A 9,412-nucleotide genomic window follows, 5' to 3' on the forward strand; every position below is an offset into this window, starting at 1 on the left:
TCATTGACTTTTTGACAACAACTGACTTACTTCACAAACTCTGATGCCTTCAGCCCTTTCTACCTCAATCTCTAGCTACCCTCTACCCCCGCACTATCCCCTGCCCTGCTGTTTCCTGTAACCTACTGATCATCCCTCCCCCTTCTGCCGCCCAATACCCTTGCTTCCTTCCCTACCCTGCAGCGCTGTATAGCCCTTGTGGCTTAGCGCTTCTTTTTTATTATAAGAATAATAATAATAACAGTCTCTCAAAATTTTATAACACTTGCGATCGCTGTTTTGTAATCACAGTTGCACCTTTTGCAAGAACAGCTTCCTTGATTGCCATTTTCCTGCTCACTATAGTAGAGATGGTTGATTGGGATTTACTATACAACTTGGCCAGGTCCGACACACGCACTCCACTTTCATACTTTGCAATTATCTCTTTCTTCATTTCAATAGTCATTAGCACCCTTGGTCTCGATGGGTTGGCACTAGAAGCTTTCTTGGGGCCCATGGTGACTTATTTTGCAGAAACAAGCACCAAAAACAGTGATAATATGGATAATGTGGAATGTACTGAACGTATCCTTAGATGCGTGCACACTGGCTGGCTTGTAAACACTGGCACACATGGGGCAGTTCAGGCCACACATGGACACGTCTCATACGAATCGTATCGCGTACCGGGTTTTGTAACGGGAACCGAGGCAAATTTTTTGCGATATAATGCTTCAGATACCGGATTTATCGGTTACCGATGACTTCGCGAACCGGGGGTCCACTGTATTTATACAATTATTACAATAATGCAGTAGTCTGCATAACAGTAAATCTACTTTTTGTGTGAATAAAAATTCAAAATAGAAAGCAAGAGTAATATAAGAGGGGCCTGGCGACATGACTGATGAACAGAGAAAATGTTATTTTAGTGCCAGGAATGTCTACATTGTTCATTATGGACCAGATATTGAAATTGACATATTTTTTAATTTGTGTGAAATTGACCAAATTGCCAGTTTCTATCCACTTTATTGGGTAGTTGAAATCGGTAAATGGACGGTTTCTTTTACTCAATCGATAGAACAAATGGAGATTTAAAGAAATAGCTACGAGTTTTGTCGACTGGAACAATGGAATTGGCTGAAAATAGGGCCCAAAGTGGGCAAAATCGCCGATGTGTAAATATCGCCGAGATTAATAACTTGGCGAGAGCGTAATTCCATAAATTTTCAATCAAATTTTGTACTTTTGGTGTCATTAGCATCGGGAAAAGATTCTCTATCATTTCACGAGAAAAAATAATTTTTTTTTTTTTTTTTTCAAATATTTTGCAACACTGAGAGGTACTCTAGGATTGGGGGTTGCGACCATCAAAGGGTTAAAGGCTGTTTTGCAGTGCTTGTGTAGCAGACTAATTTTCTTATTTCAGTAATGCATTTGTGTGATCTTGTGGTGACACATTCTTAATTACTTTGAAATTCCACAATCTGTCCAGCTTTTTCTCATCCTCCTCATTCTTCTTTCCATCTTTATTCTCTTCTTTTTCAACTACCTTTTTATTAATTCTCTCATTTTTCTTACCCTTCCTGCTGCTACTAATTATTCTTGCTATTCTTCCTCCCATCTTCCTTATTCTTTCCCAAAATGCTTTGCATGATCAGCACTCTCCAAAGTTTGTAGATGAATGGTTCAGAGAACCGACATGTTGATAAATTAGACACATGTGCAACTCTTGGGTATCTTTATTGAGGAAATGTTTCGCCACACAGTGGCTTCATCAGTCCATACAAAGGAGAGTCTTGAAGAACAGGAGGAGAATGAGGTAATCAGTCCCTCAACCTTGAGTCGATGTAGTCAGTCCATCAATCTTGAATAGAATACGGCATACGTGCGGAGAAGGAGCTTATAAACCGTTGGTAGGAGAGGTGCAGCAGTCATAGGTAGTGTCACATTTGTTCAATGTGGAAGTAGGTCGTGCCCAAGAATTAGGCAAGCGAAGAATTCCCAAGTATTAAGATCCCAAGAAGTTGCAGTGTCTGACAGGTTTGTAGATGAATGGTTCAGAGAACCGACATGTTGATAAATTAGACACATGTGCAACTCTTGGGTATCTTTATTGAGGAAACTATTCCTCAATAAAGATACCCAAGAGTTGCACATGTGTCTAATTTATCAACTCTCCAAAGTACTTGAACCTTCTTTGTAACTATTTGTAGTTGTAACCAAACCTGGTTCATACATTCGTTTTCTTTGATATTTTTGAAAATAACCTTCATTTTCTCCACATCCTATTCTTTGGATTATTGCCTCCTCGTCCTTCCTCCTCCTCCTCCTCCTTTTCCTCTTTCTCTTCTTCCTCCTCCTCCTACTCTTTCTCTTCATACTCTTCCTCCTCTTCTTTCTCCTCTTCTCTTCCCCCCTCCCTCCCTCCCTCTTCTTGCAGCTACTGATATGATTTATTATTATTACTACTACTGCTACTAATACTTCAAATATTATTATTACTAACTGCTACTACTATTATTATTTTTGTTTTTAGCTCTTAAACTCTGGGTAGTTATAAAAAAAAATCATATAGACCTGTAGAGTATCGGACACTGAATATAACTACATAAAAAACATCTGGTAAATATTGAACTCTTACCTTTTTAATGGCATGCTGAAGTTGGGCAGTTTGATTGTTTGTCTCTAATGGCAGCAAAGCCACAGTGCACTACCTGGTTTATTTAGTCCTAGTCTGTGATATTTAAACATTATATTTTTTAACTTCACAACATTTATGATTACTCCATTTACAAGAGTTGTCTAACATTTATGATGTGTTTCAGGTTGTGGTAATCCATGAAACAAGGATAGATGAATAGTGCCACATCACACATCTTACACAAGTACAGTGTGTCTTTGCACTGTCTTGGTTTTATTTTTCCATAAAAGAGCACTTATAAAATCTTTCTTTGAGCATGTTTCTTCTTTAGATCCAGGGAAGCATTTGCTAGGCCTGAGACAAAAAAAAAAAGGTCACTTACATCACTATCACTAGAATCTTTTTTTTATCCTTTAGCTATACAATATTCGTCACTGCTTCCCTCGTCAGCCTTGATGTGGTCATTATCATGTTAATGATGCACAGTAAATACCTTTTTCTGTTGAAAAATTCCTGGTGTGTGAGATAAGAAAGACAGTTATATTGTACATTAGATTGCTTATATTTTCACCACTTCAAGTTTCTTATTTCTGTGGAATCCTCCTAAATTATCTTAACTGTTAATGATGTAACTATACAGTACCTGAGAATTTATTGTTTTAACTTTAACTTGTATTATCAGGTTTCTTTGCCATGATACCAGATACAGTACTGGACCTGTGTCTCCCTCTTGCACAGTGCAAGTTAAATTCTCTTCTGTGAGGTACTAAGTCACTCACAGCCTAGACATTTGTTTGAAGATCTAGAATGCAGATCACTGGAAATATAAGAGCACTGTGGTTTTTGCATATACGTACAGTGTAACCTCTACTTACGAGTGCATCCACGTGCGAGTTTTTCCAGATACAAGCAGTTGCTCAGTTGAATTTTTGCTTCCAGTTGTAAGTGAAATTTCCAGATGCAAGCGGGCCTCAAGGGAGGCTCCTTGACACTGGTGAGGGGCTCTTGCTCTTGATCTAGGGAATTGGATCTCATCTGTTTGTTGGACTATCTTATTGAAACTTGGGCAATGTATGGTGGAAAGATGATTCTTAACATACACCAAAATTGAAAGAAATCAGACCAGAAATAACAGAGTTCACTTCTCAGCCATTAGCCGCCCCTTAGCAGTATATTTTCATGTGTTTTTTATGGCTGTATTCTCATTTTATTGATCTTATTTGATAGGATGGAAAATATATTGCAGAAATAGAAATGATTTTGATTGCTTTCACAACAAAAAGTAACTTGAAATTTAGCTCAACGTAGCGGAAATGTTTGATTTTTGCTGACGTTCGAGAGTAAACAAGTGATGTCACTGTCTAATGTGTGTCTAACCAGCCAGTCTAATATGCAGTCGCAAATGGGTTGACATTATTTATACAATTATTACAATAATGCAGTAGGCTGCATAACAGTGAATCTTCTATTTTTTATGTGTATAAAGATTCCAAGTGGTAAGCAAGAGTTATTATTATAAGAATGCGTACGTACTAATTATTAATAACAATACATAATAATAATAATATGTATAAAATAATATGCATTACGTAGAATGAAAGGGGGTAAAGCAGCTGGAACTGATGGGATCATGACAGAAATGTTAAAAGCAGGGGGGGATATAGTGTTGGAGTGGTTGGTACTTTTGTTTAATAAATGTATGAAAGAGGGGAAGGTACCTAGGGATTGGTGGAGAGCATGTATAGTCCCTTTATATAAAGGGAAAGGGGACAAAAGAGAATGTAAAAATTATAGAGGAATAAGTTTACTGAGTATACCAGGAAAAGTGTATGGTAGGGTTATAATTGAAAGAATTAGAGGTAAGACAGAATGTAGGATTGCAGATGAGCAAGGAGGTTTCAGAGTGGGTAGGGGATGTGTAGATCAAGTGTTTACATTGAAGCATATATGTGAACAGTATTTAGATAAAGGTAGGGAAGTTTTTATTGCATTTATGGATTTAGAAAAGACATATGATAGAGTGGATAGAGGAGCAATGTGGCAGATGTTGCAAGTATATGGAATAGGTGGTAAGTTACTAAATGCTGTAAAGAGCTTTTATGAGGATAGTGAGGCTCAGGTTAGGGTGTGTAGAAGAGAGGGAGATTACTTCCCAGTAAAAGTAGGTCTTAGACAGGGATGTGTAATGTCACCATGGTTGTTTAATATATTTATAGATGGGGTTGTAAAAGAAGTAAATGCTAGGGTGTTCAGGAGAGGGGTGGGATTAAATTATGGGGAATCAAATTCAGAATGGGAATTGACACAGTTACTTTTTGCTGATGATACTGTGCTTATGGGAGATTCTAAAGAAAAATTGCAAAGGTTATTGGATGAGTTTGAGAATGTGTGTAAAGGTAGAAAGTTGAAAGTGAACATAGAAAAGAGTAAGGTGATGAGGGTATCAAATGATTTAGATAAAGAAAAATTGAACATCAAATTGGGGAGGAGGAGTATGGAAGAAGTGAATGTTTTCAGATACTTGGGAGTTGACGTGTCGGCGGATGGATTTATGAAGGATGAGGTTAATCATAGAATTGATGAGGGAAAAAAGGTGAGTGGTGCGTTGAGGTATATGTGGAGTCAAAAAACGTTATCTATGGAGGCAAAGAAGGGAATGTATGAAAGTATAGTAGTACCAACACTCTTATATGGATGTGAAGCTTGGGTGGTAAATGCAGCAGCAAGGAGACGGTTGGAGGCAGTGGAGATGTCCTGTCTAAGGGCAATGTGTGGTGTAAATATTATGCAGAAAATTCGGAGTGTGGAAATTAGGAGAAGGTGTGGAGTTAATAAAATTATTAGTCAGAGGGCAGAAGAGGGGTTATTGAGGTGGTTTGGTCATTTAGAGAGAATGGATCAAAGTAGAATGACATGGAAAGCATATAAATCTATAGGGGAAGGAAGGAGGGGTAAGGGTCGTCCTCGAAAGGGTTGGAAAAAGGGGGTAAAGGAGGTTTTGTGGGCGAGGGGCTTGGACTTCCAGCAAGCGTGCATGATCATGTTAGATAGGAGTGAATGGAGACGAATGATACTTGGGACCTGACGATCTGTTGGCGTGTGAGCAGGGTAATATTTAGTGAAGGGATTCAGGGAAACCGGTTATTTTCATATAGTCGGACTTGAGTCCTGGAAATGGGAAGTACAATGCCTGCACTTTAAAGGAGGGGTTTGGGATATTGGCAGTTTGGAGGGATATGTTGTGTATCTTTATACGTATATGCTTCTAAACTGTTGTATTCTGAACACCTCTGCAAAAGCAGTGATAATGTGTGAGTGTGGTGAAAGTGTTGAATGATGATGAAAGTATTTTCTTTTTTGGGGATTTTCTTTCTTTTTTGGGTCACCCTGCCTCGGTGGGAAATGGCTGACTTGTTGAAAAAAAAAAAATATGTATAATATAATATGTATAATAATAATACATAATACTACTAAAATAATAATTATAATATGTACGTACTATGTACGTATAATTTGGCATGCGCCAGCCAATGTGCCCAGCATCTCTTCTCCATCGCCAAGGTAAATGCTGTATTGCTACATAATTTCTTTATTATTATTGTTTTTTCTTATGAAACTATGTATGTAATGATCTAATGAAGTTTGCCTTACAAACACTCCATTTTCTGTTATAATAAAATCATGGGAAGGTATGTAGGAATGGCTGCTGTGGTGGCCCTATATATCCCAACAACAACAACAAAGGCCGTTGTGCCACCTCCACTAACACTACTCACATACGTAATATTTCATTCATTCTAGTGTATATATCATGTTTCTACGTTATTAATATTGTTTATTATGTCATATTAGATAAATTATGATAGATAAATAAGCCATGAAGTTGAAATTCCACAGGAATTCCACAGGAACAGATTAATTCCATTTCAATGATGAAAATTGACTCTTATATGATGAAAATTGACTCTGCAAACTAGCAAATCCCAATGTGAGCAAGGTCATGGAACAGATTAAACTCATAAGAAGAGGTTCCACTGTACTTCATATATATCACTACCAGTTTAAGGGTTAATATGCTTGATAAACCTTGATATTGTTTTACTTCTGTATACCTTTACTTGTCGTAATCACTTCATAATCATCTATGGCTACCCTATTTCTCCACCCCCATAGAGTTTGGACCAGTCCATCCAGGCAGATTGATGTAGGATAAAATGGCAAAACATATACTGTATAGAGCTGCTTCTGAGCTTTAGTCATTCCATCATATGTTAGCAAGATACCTGTTGCAGTGTCACAACCATTTCTTATTCATTGCATAAAATACTCTGCAAGAATTGTCATGTAATTAGTGTCTTTCATTCTTTCACTTGATCCTCTCTCTTGCCACTTTTCATGAATTGTTGAAAGGACTACCGCATGTCCTCACGTACTGCACACCATTCTATGCACTTGCAACTTTCCACAAATTGTTGGCTAGCTTCCATCTTCTCACACATTGCCCACCTTTCTACTCAGTTTGCAAATTTCCATGAATTGTTGGCTGACTTAACTCATTTCTTTCACCCTGCCTCCTTTTTCCTCACTTGTGACATTTACTCATCTCTAGTGTGCAATATGTTTAACGATTTTAAAGGAAAAATAACAAGATTACAGTGGAACCCCGGTTATAAGCCGTTGCGGAAATCACTCAGTCCAGAAATTGAGCACTTTTGTCGTAGGGGTTCTTAAAAGGAGATAACGAGGGTTGAAGGTAGACACACTTGTTGGATGGTAACGATATATTGTCAGACTGTGGTAATGGGAGATGGAGCCCCCAGCCTGCCTTGTCCTGCTTATGTCTACACGCCGACTGAGGCCGAGGTAGAGGTACGAACGTACACACGCACATCCCGTGACGTCACACAAACAGTCACAGGCCTAAAAGGGATCTTCTATATAAACACATGGATGGTACTATGATATGCTATACAACACATATAAGGGGATCAGCAACTATGCTGACACTTTTATCGGCAAAATTTTGCTCCAAATATAGGCCGTATGAGACACGTCACCACCAACCGGCGACGCTCTTCCTCATGCATATCACACTCAGTCTGCACGTCTCTCTCTCGTTGGATTAGGAATACGTACAGTGGTACCCCGAGTTCAGCCATAATTTGTTCCAGAAGGCTGTTCGAGTGCCGTTACCAAACAAATTTATTCCCGTAAGGAATAATGTAAATTAGATTAGTTCATTTCAGACCTCGAAAAATACACTTACAAAAGCACTTACAATAATACACTTACATAATTGTTCGTGTTGAGAACCGTACAAAACTCGTGGCTTCATCCATTGTTTCTGGTGTTTTTTTTGTTGATAGCAACTGTGAAATAAGCCACCGTGGGGCCAAAGAAAGTTCAGAGTGCCAGCCCTTTGGTAAAGAAGGCAAGAAACACAATAGAATTCCAGAAAGAACACACCAGCCAGGGTACTTCCCCACACACCAGACAGGGTACTTCTCCACACACCAGACAGGGTACTTCTCCACACACCAGACAGGGTACTTCTCCACACACCAGACAGGGTACTTCCCCACACACCAGACAGGGCACTTCCCCCACACACCAGCCAGGGTCCTTCCCCCACACACCAGCCAGGGTCCTTCCCCCCACACACACCAGCCAGGGTCCTTCCCCCCACGCACCAGCCAGGGTACTTCCCCACACGCCAGAGAGGGAACTTCCCCACACACCAGACAGGGTACTTCTCCACACACCAGCCAGGGTACTTCCCCACACACCAGCTGGGGTACTTCCCCACACACCAGCCAGGGTGCTTCCCCACATACACTTGACAACCTTACTCTTGTTGTGGAATCTATTGTGGCTTTGGGAAGTCCATGGGGTTGGATGTGAATGGGCAAGATATGGAAGAGTTGGTGGATGACCACAGGGAAGAGCTAACTACTGAAGAGCTGCAGACCTTCAACTGGAACAGCAACAGATTGCAGATGAGGAAATTGCATCATAGGAGGAGGAAGAGAGAGGTAATAAGGTGCCTTCTTCAGTGATTAAGAACATTTGTGCAAAATGGAGTGAGGTGCAAAGTTTTGTGGAGAAATATCACCCTACCAAAGCTGTTGCAAGCAGTGTCTGCCACATGTTCAATGACAATGCTGGTCCTAGTGCCAGTAAAAGACAAAGAAAGGAAGTAACCCCAGAGAGGGCTTTGATACCTAAAGTCCTTATGGAGGGGGATTTCCCTTCTAAACAATAATCAGTCCTCCCTCTCTCCTCCTCACCTTCTTCCATATGCCAACAAGAGTCTTCAGTAAAGGTATGTAATGTTCATTTATTATTAAAATTATTGTATTTCTTTCTTATTGTTCTGTGTATGTAAACTATAGTTAATCTTTAAAAAATGTATTTTTTGTTAATATTTTTGGGTATCTGGAACTGATTAATTGTCTTCACATTATTTCTTACAGGAAATATTGATTCAGTTTTAGGCCATTTTGGATTTAGGTCAACCTTCTGGAGTGGATTATGGCCTTTAACCGGGGTTCCACTGAATATTGTTTTAAACATATGCACTATATAAGAACAATTAGTCTTGTGTAATAAACCTTTTGTTCCAAGAATTGTCAAGATATTTTTGCTGAGATAAATTTCTTCTTAGATTATATACTGTACTTTCATATTAATTTTTCTATAGACTATGTATAGTATATTCACATAAATTTTATTACAAATAATTGTAGGAGCATAATTCACTTGAAGAATAACATTAAAATTTTA

At 38.9% G+C, this 9,412-nt stretch overlaps 1 protein-coding gene across 4 annotated transcripts in view; it reads left to right on the forward strand.

Moving 5' to 3' along the window:
* Nucleotides 1-9,412, forward strand: part of LOC128694636 (palmitoyltransferase ZDHHC20-A) — a 294,832-nt gene that overhangs the window by 283,180 nt on the left and 2,240 nt on the right. The gene's annotated exons all lie outside the window — the stretch shown is intronic.

The sequence above is a fragment of the Cherax quadricarinatus genome, chromosome 51 (assembly GCF_038502225.1).
Source record: "Cherax quadricarinatus isolate ZL_2023a chromosome 51, ASM3850222v1, whole genome shotgun sequence".
Classification (NCBI taxonomy): Eukaryota; Metazoa; Arthropoda; class Malacostraca; order Decapoda; family Parastacidae; genus Cherax; species Cherax quadricarinatus.